Source organism: Dermochelys coriacea, chromosome 14 (genome assembly GCF_009764565.3).
Source record: "Dermochelys coriacea isolate rDerCor1 chromosome 14, rDerCor1.pri.v4, whole genome shotgun sequence".
Taxonomy (NCBI): domain Eukaryota; kingdom Metazoa; phylum Chordata; order Testudines; family Dermochelyidae; genus Dermochelys; species Dermochelys coriacea.
Window position 1 is genome coordinate 22,360,782 of NC_050081.1, and position 12,076 is coordinate 22,372,857.

Sequence of the window (12,076 nt, forward strand, 5' to 3'; positions counted from 1 at the left end):
TCCTGCAGTTGGAAAGTACATTTACTCCGATGTAACTCTGGAGTATCTGATGCCAATGGATTCCTCTGTTTTATAGTGAGAGCAGAATTTAGGCCCTTTTAAATATTTCTGGTGATGATGCATGAGTCAGAACAGCATCCAGCTCTCTCTCCCAGAGTGGGTTGGCTTTGTAGAGCTACCAGTAGTACAGAGTAGTCAAAGCTTATTTTTATCACTAATAGGACAGTCTATGACTCTGAATACATATGAAGAGCCAATGTGTTATGCAAGCCTTTGGGGCAGGGACAATCATGTATTGTGTTTGTATAGCATCTAGCACAATGGGGCCTAATAGGGTTGTGGCCTTTAGTATTTAACATGTACATTGCAGTAAAACCTAATCATGATAAAAGAAGGTGCTGTTTTCTACACAGTAACATTTCAGAGTAGAACTGCATATTAAATGTCTTGGGAATGATACAAATGTCCTTTGTTTTTCTGAAAAGAAAACTTCTGGGTAAGTTTCACAAGTCATGAAACAAACCAAGAGCAATAAAATCCCATCCAAAGGCAAACTAGCTGTAGGGAAAAGGGATGTGGAGTTAATACAGGCAAGGAGACGTATTCATAGATACTAAGGTCAGAAGGGACCATTATGATCATCTAGTCTGACCTCCTGCACAATGCCGGCCACAGAATCTCACCCACCCACTCCTGCAAAAAACGTCACCTATGTCTGAGCTATTGAAGTCCTCAAATCGTGGTTTAAAGACTTCAAGGAGCAGAGAATCCTCCAGCAAGTGACCCGTGCCCTATGCTACAGAGGAAAGCGAAAAACCTCCACGGCCTCTTCCAATCTGCCCTGGAGGAAAATTCCTTCCCGACCCCAAATATGGCGATCAGTTAAACCCTGAGCACAGATTCACCAGCCAGATACTACAGAAAATTCTTTCCTGGGTAACTCAGATCCCACCCATCTAATATGGAATAACCTTCCAAGGGAAGCAGTGGGGGCAAAAGATCTATCTGGCTTTAAGATTCTACTCGATAAGTTTATGGAGGAGATGGTATGATGGGATAATGGGATTTTGGTAAGTAATTGATCTTTAAATATTCAGGGTAAATAGGCCAAATCCCCTGAGATGGGATATTAGATGGATGGGATCTGAGTTACTATAGAAAATTCTTTCCTGGGTATCTGGCTGGTGAATCTTGCCCATATGCTCAGGGTTTAGCTGATTGCCATATTTGGGGTCGGGAAGGAATTTTCCTCCAGGGCAGATTGGAGAGGCCCTGGAGGTTTTTCGCCTTCCTCTGTAGCATGGGGCATGGTTGACTTGAGGGAGGCTTCTCTGCTCCTTGAAGTCTTTGAACCATGATTTAAGGACTTCAATAGCTTAGACATGGATGAGGTTTTTCATAGGAGTGGGTGGGTGAGATTCTGTGGCCTGCGCTGTGCAGGAGGTCGGACTAGATGATCAGAATGGTCCCTTCTGACCTTAGTATCTATGAATCTATGAATCTATAATATCCCATTTCAGGCCATTAGGCCTATTTACCATGAATATTTAAAGATCAATTAATTACCAAAATCACGTTATCCCATCATACCATCTCCTCCATAAACTTATCGAGTTTAATCTTGAAGCCACAGGCAGAATCCCACTAAAGATTACCTGAGCCTCGATTTCCTTAAGCATCTTCCCTAGCCTAGCATAGTCTCCCTTAATACTTTCCAGCAAGAATCTACAATTCTGATCTCTCCTACGATATTACTTCTTCCCTTTCCACAAAATTAAAGGAACCTTTTGGACATAACAAATGGCCTTTTAAATGTTTGCACTGTAGAATTTACTCACATATATTGCACTGCATAGATAATGCTACTTTTTCTATTATTAATGGTTCAAACCATAAACACGGATAATGGGATTTTCTCTAATGCATAAATATTAGCTTGAACAACACGGCAGATATTTTCTTGAGGTCTTTCTAGCTCACGTTCCTGAATGTGGTAAGGAAGCATCATCCCTTCTCAAGTGAGGAATGTACAATATTCAAAGAATGAGAAGGTTGTGGCAGGATTCCAGATTATAGGGAAAGCTGATGACTGATTGTACTAATAACCCAAATGTCACACTGGTCACATTACAAAGCAAGGAGAGAGAGGAACAGGCCAGAAATAAAAGGCCACAAGGAAGAATGTGAATTTCTGCCAGATTTTTTTTTTTAAATATGGTGAGTGAATTTGATGTTCAGGAAAGTCAGGGAATAAGAGCCCTAGATGGTGCTCATGCACATCATGCAGGCAAGTGCTCTGTAAGCTTCCTGCACAGTCATTGGTCCATGCACCTCTCAGCTACATCAGTGCCCTCCAATCCCGACTTGCAGTAACTGTTTCTGCTCCAGTTCTGAACTCATGCAGTTTTACCAATGCACCTCAAACCTGACCTGCAGTACCACCTGCTGCACTAGTTCTTGATTATATACGGAGTTCTGCCATGGCACCTAAATCCTGACTTGCAACACTACCTGCTGTTTCAACCTGGGGCCTCCACCTAGCTCTGCCAATGCACCTCATTCTTGATTGCTATGTCAAATTATATACCCTATGACAGAGAAGCGTCGTCTCCCACATCTAAGTCTACTGAGAAGAACAAAGATAGAGCAACACACCTGAAACTGCAACTGTTTTAAAATCAAGTCAGAGATGTTGGCAGTCAAATGACCAGTGTTAGGAGTTAGCCACAGTTAACATGGTAAATCATGCAATTTCACACAATGTGGGGAATTCCACCAGCTGCCTCCCATTCTGTGGTCATCAGAAAGTGATCATTAACGGTGGGACTGAATATTAAGTGCCTCTCTGACGTTTGGTGCCAATAGCTCAATCCTGATCCCCTAGTGGTTAGAAGTTTTGTCAGAAGGGGAATGTAAGGTGATGAATCACTCCTGCGCTAGGCTCCAGTCAATCCTCAAGCCAGGAACTGGTATGTGACTCCCAGGCCAGGTATATAAGCTCCACAGGCAGAACAGCAGCTCAGTCTGCTCAAATCACTTCAGGCCTTGCAACAGTCTCCTGCCTGATGGTGGCAACAGATATCCCAAGCCTTAGCTTACTCCAGCCTTGCTCTTGCTCCTGCTCCAGCCCTGGTCCTAGTCCTACTCCAGCCCTGCTCTTGCTGATGCTCTGCTCCTAGTCTGCTCCAGCCTCACTCCTCCCCTACCCTGGGCACCTGATTCTGACTCCGACTACTAGGCCTGACCATCTCCATCCCAGTTGTTGACAGGTAACATTGCAGTGCTGCACAAGGAGCAGGAGTAGAGTGACCAGATAGCAAGTGTGAAAAATTGGGATGGGGCTTGGGGGGTAATAGGCACCTATATAAGAAAAAGCCTCAAATATCGGACTGTCCCTATAAAATCAGGACATCTGGTCACCCTAGGCAGGAGGCAGCAGGAGTGTGACAAGAAAGGCCTACTTAGGAGGATGTGACAGAGTGTGAGTAGCTTAAGGCTGGCTCATCACTCCCTGCACTTTGCAAGTGTCCCCTTGTGAGCCAAACTGAGGAGATAATTGGATAAGCATCAGATGATTAACCAATTAGGAAAGAGATTCAGCTCCTCAGCTGAGGACAGTTAAAAGAGGCCAGAGGGAAAGTCTGGAGGGAAGGGCTAGGGACATTCAGGATCTCAGGGAGGTGAGATCTCTCCCTCCATGTGCTTCGGTGATGGGCAAAGACTTGGGGGAAAACCTTGTGCTTTGGGGAGCAAGCATTTAGAATACACTTGTTACACTTGCCACTGGTGGGCATGAGGATTGTTTCCAGAGAGGAATCCAGGGTGAGTGAATCCTGCCCTGTGACAGAGGACTATACAAGAGGCAGTGGTTTTTGGTAATTGTTCTACTTTGAGAGCAACTGAGGGGCAGCAAGTAGCGTGAGTTTCATTTATTGCTCCACCTCTGCAACCACCGGAGGTGGAAACTCACTAAGTTATGCTTGTATGCAAGGGGAAGGCATATTGTTATCTTGGTTGCAAGGAATCCTGATTCCAATATTACCCAAATCACTTCTAGCTCAGATTTTGGTAACTGATTTATATAAAATTAATTTAATGTAGTATCAGTGAAAGATAGCTGATTCAGTCTGTTCATCGAAATGCATCCGATGAAGTGAGCTGTAGCTCACGAAAGCTTATGCTCTAATAAATTTGTTAGTCTCTAAGGTGCCACAAGTACTCCTTTTCTTTTTTTGAGTCTGTCTCTGTTTCTATAGAGCTAGTCATCACAGTGTCTACCTCTAAAGACTGGAGTCCTGTGCCTGTCTACTGACTAGGTACAGCATGGGCAGCAGCAGTGAAATATCCTTGTCCCTACAGCAAGAGAAGACCATAACCCTGAGCTGGGAAGCTCACCTGTGGAGGCAAGAGGGCTGCTCACTCTCCAGAGCTCATTCCATCTTTTCTCTCTCTTTGGAGAACACCAATGAATGAGTTAACATGCTAAGCAGTATGGTCTAGTGGAGAGAGCACTAGACTGGAGCTCAGGAGATGTATGTTCTCATTCTGGTTTTGCCACTGTCCTGCGGGGTGACCTGGGGCAGATCACACTATGTTTTTGCCTCAGTTTCCACACCTGTCAAATGGGGATAATGACACGGACCTCCTATGTAAGGTGCTTTGAGATCTACTGATGAAAAGCGCTATGTACAGTAAAAGCTAGATAGTAGAGTAGCAGTAATAGGGTGAGCATGGGAGCTAGGTTTAGTGTCTGGGGTCTAATCCTGGCTCTGCCACTGGCTTGCTGCATGAACTTGGGCAAGTCCTTTTATCCCTCCGTGCCGTATTTTCCATCACTGACCTCAGTAGTGGGGCTTTTGTGATGTGCTCATCTGTCCTCTAGAAACAGATCACCAAATGACTAGCACACAGGCCACAGAACAGCTATCAGAGAGCAGTGACTTTCAGTGCTGGGGTGTGTGATACCCAGCACATGCCAAGAGAAATGTGGGTGGAAGCATAGATATGAATGGGACATCATGATCAAAGCTGGCTGTGACTAAGAAAAGTGACAGAGCAGGGAGGCCTAGCTCCTATTTCTAGCTTTTCTGTGGACTCACTGTGTGACCATGGGCAAGTCATTTATCCTTTCTCTGCCTCAGTATGATAGCAATCATCCTTCCTAACTCTTCAACAGGATGCTTGAGGCTCAATTCATTGAACTTTTGAAATCCCCAGCTGGCAAGAACTGGGAGACATGCAAAGACTTCTTTACTAAGTTATTATAAGAGCATCAAAAACCCTGCAGGCTTCAGAATCTGAGGGTACGAGGCTGTGAAAGACCAGGGAGCTAGAGCTCTCAGGAGAGACGGCAGGATACTATTGTTATTGTTGTTCTCAATGTCAGCAGAAAAGAGCCAGTCAGCCCACAGCACTTTTACATATTAAAGTATTCAGGATCCAGATGAAATGTATTTGCTCCACGCTTATGATGGATTCTCTGCTTTGAAACCAGAGGCAGCAGGCACTTTGAGAGATGCTCTAGCAAGGTGCCTGGCTTTACTGTAGTTTCTGTTATTGCTTGAGTATCCGCCACTGAAATGCTCTTTTGTAACCTTACAGCAGCAAATCTCAGTAGAAAGCACTAGGCTTCCTACACCAACAGCATGTGAGGAGACCAAAAGGCTATCCTAACAACTCGCGCTTCAGCCAGACATTTTGTATTGATCCCAACCCACCCTTCGCTTTAAATGCAGGCCTAAATATAGCCCCCAGCTCTACAGATTACAAAGAGGAGCTGGGAAACGAGAAACCTGAGATGCACTAGCAGGATCTTGCCACAACATGCATGCCATGAGTGAAATTAGTGGGAGAGTCAGTTGGCCACAATGCATTTGCATCCCTTCCCCGACCAGCAGCGAGTCTTAGCCGCCAGCAAAATATCTTGAATCCCAGTACGACTATGCAGGGCCTTTCAAGAGCAATAGTGGTCATGGCTGTGCAGAGTGCCAAGTTTTGCTAGCTCGAAAGCAAATAAGAGCCACCAGGTGAGCAGACATTATTAGTCAAATGCAAGCGCATCCATCAAAATCACACTGCCGTAAAAGACAGCCCTAGAGCCCCACAGGAGGAGGCATTTGCTTTGGTTGGATCTGTGCTCCAGAGGCACTAGACAGCGTCTGTTTACCTGATATATTTTACTGTCCACCTCCCACCCCCAAAAAGAGACCATTAGACATTGCTAGCCTGGTTAGCTCTCTGCATGGAATCAAATTAGACAGTAATGTAACACAACACAGAGATGGAAAAAATGACCTTCAGAACAATGCTCAGCTTGCAGGGCTAGGGTGGGGTTATACATCCCTTGCGGCCCCGTCGCTCTGAAAAGTGACTGCTAAAAAGGCACCATCTAGCTCAACGGACTGGTCCCTTTGTGGAGCCACGGTCATGTGAGCCAATCCTAGTGCCAAAATGACTCCAGTTAGTCCTGCAGAACCAATGCCGTTAAGGGTCAGGTAGCTGGGTTCCATTCGATTCTGATCCACTGAGTCAAAAGAACAGGACGAGAAGAACATTTTGTGTCTCTCTTGCAAGCGGATTCTTTTGGGCAAGGCTGCCCATTCATTTTCACTGCACTGCACGTTGTGGCTACAGCCCCTCTATCTCCAAGTCACATGCAAGTCTTGGAGCCATCCGAGTGCCAAGTATTTGTAAATAATCATAGAAATGTAGGACTGGACGGGACCTCAAGGTGTCCCCTAGCACCTAGTCCCACCTAGCATCCCCCGACCCTCCAGCCCTTAACATATCTGAAGACTTATCTGATCCCTAATCAATCATATTTTCTCAACATGTCCAGATTTCTAAACCTGTCCTTACAGGTCAGGTTTTCTAAACGTTTTATCATTTTTATTGCTGTCCTGTGGACTCTCTTCAATTTGTCCACATCTTTCTTCAAGTGTGGCACCCAAAACCGGCCACAGTACTCCAGCTGAGGCCTTACCAGTGTCTAGGAGAATGGAACAGTTACCTCCCCTATCTTACATATCACGCTCCTGATAATACATCCTAGAATGATACTTGCCTTTTTGGCAACTGCATCACCTTGACAACTCATGCAGTTGGTGATTCACTATAACCCCCAAATCCTTTTCTGCACTACTATCACCTAGCCTGTTATTCCCCAGTTTGTATTTCTGCATTTAACGTTTCCTCCCTCAGTAAAGTACTTTGTACTCAGCTCTACTGAATTTCATCTTGCTGAATTCAGACCAAATTCTCTAATTTGTCAATGTCATTTTGAATTCTAAGCCTGCCTTCTAAAGTGCTTGCAACCCCTCCCAGCTTGGTGGCATCCACCCATTTTATAAGCATGCTCTCCACCCCATTATCCAAGTCTCTAGTGAAAATATTAACTACTACGGGGCCCATAATAATGACACGTTTTTCACAACACTCTTTGATGTGTTCTAGGAAAGTCTCATCACCATTTATTGCCATTTTATCAACTGGGAAACAGACAGAGGAATTAAAGCCACAAGACTGAGAGCGTGGAAGAACTAGGCCTAGAACCCAGGACTTGTGATTCCCCGGCCCATAGTCTAACTGCTAGCTCATGCTCTTTCTCCAAAGGATGAGAGGCACCTCCTGGAACGTTCAGTGCCTCAAGCACCATAAATGTGTGTTCAGCACTCAATACTCCTTCAGACAAATATAGCACCCGTCCCTCTATGTGCCCTCACCCCAGTTCTTCATACTACAGGCATTCATTCCAGTGAGGAAATGCGCACACACTGTGGGTTAGTCATGAGACCGAGGGACTAAGGGAAGAGAATAGGTCTTCCCTTTTCCCATGGTCCACAGCTTCAGTCCTCTAAACTCTGTGGTGAATCATGAGAGATCCCATGACAGTGTCCTTCATGCATCATTGGGACAACTTAACTACTTCCTACATGCAATGTAAGGAACAGGCAAGTCAATTCAGATAAAATAAAAAAACAATATGTAATCCTCAGTCCCAAACTCAGTCTGAACCCCACAGTGATTTTCGAAGTTTTCTTCTGGGCCCGGTACCAGGAAGTTCTGGGAAACTCATGGAAGTGCCTATTCCCTTGAATTTAAATCTGAAAGGTTCAGCTAAACCGTAGAACATGCAGATGCTAATCTGAATCAACATGTTGATGTCGAGCCAGCGCCATATTTTGCCCTAAATCCCTACTCAGAGTTCTCATTGCCATGACTGGGATTTGCATACATGGCCCATGAACTGTATCTAGCCCTAACTGCTTATGGCACTGATTTGTTTTGTAAAATAATTTATTTTATAGTGTTATGTTTTTCTGTCCACAAGGAGCAACTGTATGCTTTCAGACCAAATGGCTCTCAGATTAGATTTAGGGAAAAAAACAAGAAAGAATTAAAGGAATGCCACTCCCCAGGAGTACAGCATGTATGTCTCTTCTGTAATCTGTTGTTTCATCTCTGATTTACAAAATAACAGCTTTCCTAGCACACACATCTACAAGACAAAATCCTAACAGTTACCTAATTACCAGCTTTCAGAGTAGCAGCCGTGTTAGTCTGTATTCGCAAAAAGAAAAGGAGTACTTGTGGCACCTTAGAGACTAAGGTACTCCTTTTCTTTTTGCTAATTACCAGCGTCATGTAGGACTGACGTGCTCACCTGCCCTAAAAATCAAACCGGCCTGAACTTTCTGTTAAAAGTTAGAAAAAACTTCTGTTAAAAGCTGCAGGATCTGCATGTTTTTAGTGCATATGTGCTTTCTAGAGCAGCGGGTAGGTGCATTTAGGCCCTAATGAAGCATAGATTTAGTCCCAGTGGAGTCAAAGCTAAGCACCTGCTTAAGTACCTTGCTGAACCAGGGCGTTATTTCTTGTTTAAAACTGATAAAGGACATTAAATAACTGAAACAAATCCCAGATCCAAAGCTACCAGTGGACTTTGAGCCTGTTTGAACATCAAACTCAGTCTGAATTTTGCAAATAGCCCTTATCTTTACACTGCACCAAACCAAATATTAAAGACATACAGCTTGAGATGGTCAAAATCTGGGTGTGAAATCTGCAACATGCTCCTTATTAAAAATGTATATTTTGGAAAGGATGGGTGAAGATGTGGTAGACTCTTCATTTAATTTTCTGTAATATATCAAAAATGTGATTCATTCAGCACCTTCGTACCAAAGTCCTCAAGAAACAAATTCTGCCATTAGGTGAAGTTGACAGTCTTCACTGTGTGGTTAAAACCTTTTTGTAAATCAGTTTGAGATCTATGGATTAAGAGCACTAAATAATTGTTACACATTGCTGTTATGGGACTTCCTTTTTTATAGAAGACATAATTTCTGTTTAGCGCATAGATTTCACTACCAATTCTGGTGCCCAGGGATACTGGCAAATTAGAGAGGAAGCAGAAGAGAGTTACAAAAATGATTTGAAGGCTGGAATAAATGCCTTACAATGAGAGATTTAGGAGATCAATCTGTTTAGCTTATTAAAAAGAAGAGTGAGAGAAGATGCTGATTATGGTGGATAAGTACCTTTACGGGGAGAAAATATCAGATATTAAAAGACTCTATAAAGTAGCGGCGAAAGACATAAGAACTAGGGGCTGAAAGTTAAAGCCAAACAAATTAGAAATTAGGCCCATTTTTTATTTTTATTTTTATTTTTATTTTTTTTTTTTACAGTGAGGGTGATTAACTATGGGAACAAACTCCCAAGGGAAGTGATGGATTCTCCATTTTTGAAGTCTTCAGAGCGACACTGGAAGATGTCCTTTAGTCAAACAAGTTGTTGGGCTCAATACAGGAGTTACTTGATGAAGTTCCTTGGCCTGTGTCAGGCAGGAGACCAGACTAGATGATTGAATGATACCTTCTGGCCTTAAAATCTATGCATCAATTAGGACAAAAAAACCACAAAGGTAAAGTTAAAAAAATACTTGCTAGGGTGGTTAGAATTTATCACCATCGTAAGCATAAAGGCATAGGACCTTGGCACAATTCACTCAGCTCTCTACCTGGCACTAAAGAAAAGGAGTACTTGTGGCACCTTAGAGACTAACAAATTTATTTGAGCATAAGCTTTCGTGAGCTACAGCTCACTTCATCGGCACTGTTTGGGTTTGCTTGGCAGCTTTGTTGTTTGTAGTTACAAAGTGCAATTACACTCATTTTTCTGGAAATGAGAAATGATGTTGGAACTTCCCAAAATGAGGGATTTGTGGTTTAGTTTTGCAGGAGTATGTTTGGGAAAAAGAAAAAAAACATTTCATGTATCCACACATCCATCCATCTATTAATTAGGGCTGGCTGGCTAATGATACACTGATTTGGAACAACATCACAGAGTTCACTTTGCCATGATGCCTGCTGTTTATTATTCACAAGTATATTGATGGCTGGCATGTTCCCGAATTCCAAAAGTGTGACCAATTTTAGCACAAAATAATTAATCCTCCAAAAATTAATACCCAAAATAATGTGATTGATTTGCTCTCCATTATTCTTTTGAAAGTGTTACAGACATCCAATCAGAGCAGTTAATGCCATGTGGCTTAGGGGACTAATCGCACACCATAAATAACCAATATTTGAACTAAGTCTCAAACAGTGTGAAATTTATTTGTCTGAATGAACTACATGGCAACTGTAAATCACAAACACATTCAAAGAATATCCTAGTCAGTTTGGGAATGATTTGCTCACCTGAAAGAGGGCTACCCATAGAATACAGGTTTCAGAGTAGCAGCCATGTTAGTCTGTATTCACAAAAAGAAAAGGAGGACTTGTGGCACCTTAGAGACTAACAAATTTATTTGAGCATAAGCTTTCGTGAGCTACAGCTCACTTCATCCGATGCATAGTACTCCTTTTCCATAGAATACACTGCATTATAAAACTGTGGAATAGCTGGTCCTTATTTTAAAAGCAAGAAATGGCTTGAAAATATTCCCGAAATTTACAGTTCCTGGCTGTGTTTGCACAGTGCATCCCCCTTTGCTGAGAGTTACAGAGATGCACTTTTTCATTCACTGCAGGGATATATTTAGATTTATGGGCAAAGCAAAGGATGATATTTTGGACAGATGAAGCCTTGTCTCAACTGACAAGTATGAGGTCTGGGTTATTGCATTAATGCAGAATCTCTCCCTCCCTCTGACCAGAATATCTATGTTAATGGCATGGCAAGACTCAGTAATAGCAACAGTGCTCTGCACTGGGTCAGGTGAGATTTTAGCATAAGCTTTTGTGGGCTACAGCCCACTTCACTGAATGCATAGAATGGAACATATAGTAAAAAGCTATAGATATACACATACAGAGAACATGAAAAGGTAGAAGTAGCCATACCAACTGTAAGAGGCTAATTAATTAAGATGAGCTATTATCAGCAGGAGAAAAAAACTTTTGTAGTGATAATCAAGATGGCCCATATAGACAGTTGACAAGAAGGTGTGAGGATACTTAACATGGGGAAATAGATTCAATATGTGTTCTTTTTGCGGATACAGACTAACACGGCTGCTACTCTGAAATCTGGGTTTCCTCTGGCACAGTATGCAATCTACATTCTAGCCCACACTCCTCCCCCCCCCCCATGAACTCACTCTGCAAGCCTTCTCGCATCCCCTTTCACCAAAATAACAAGCAATCCATACATGTGGGGGGGGGGAGGGAGGAGGGGGAGATGTGCTTCCAGTGATTGACGCTGACGAGTGGATTGGTCAGGGAGTTTTCCCGCCCTGTTAATGTGATGGATTGGGAGAGTGAGATGGTCAGCTGTCCTTTAGTGGGGGCCCTGAATGGTTCCATTTCCAGCTAGTGGGGGGGGGGGAGCAAGAGGCAAGGCAGTGCCTTGTGGGGAAGAGGCAGGGCCTCGGGGGTCCAGTGACCAGGAATTAGAAAGGTAGCAATCCTAAGGTACATGCACTGGGTTTGCTCCCTTTTACTTCTGTTCCCTCACTTGGATGCTCTCTCGATTTGAAACAGAGGTCACTCCGACTGAACATATCTGCTTGTTCTTTGTGTACGGAGAAACAAAACATAGAGGCTGGGTGAGCAGTAAGAAGAGA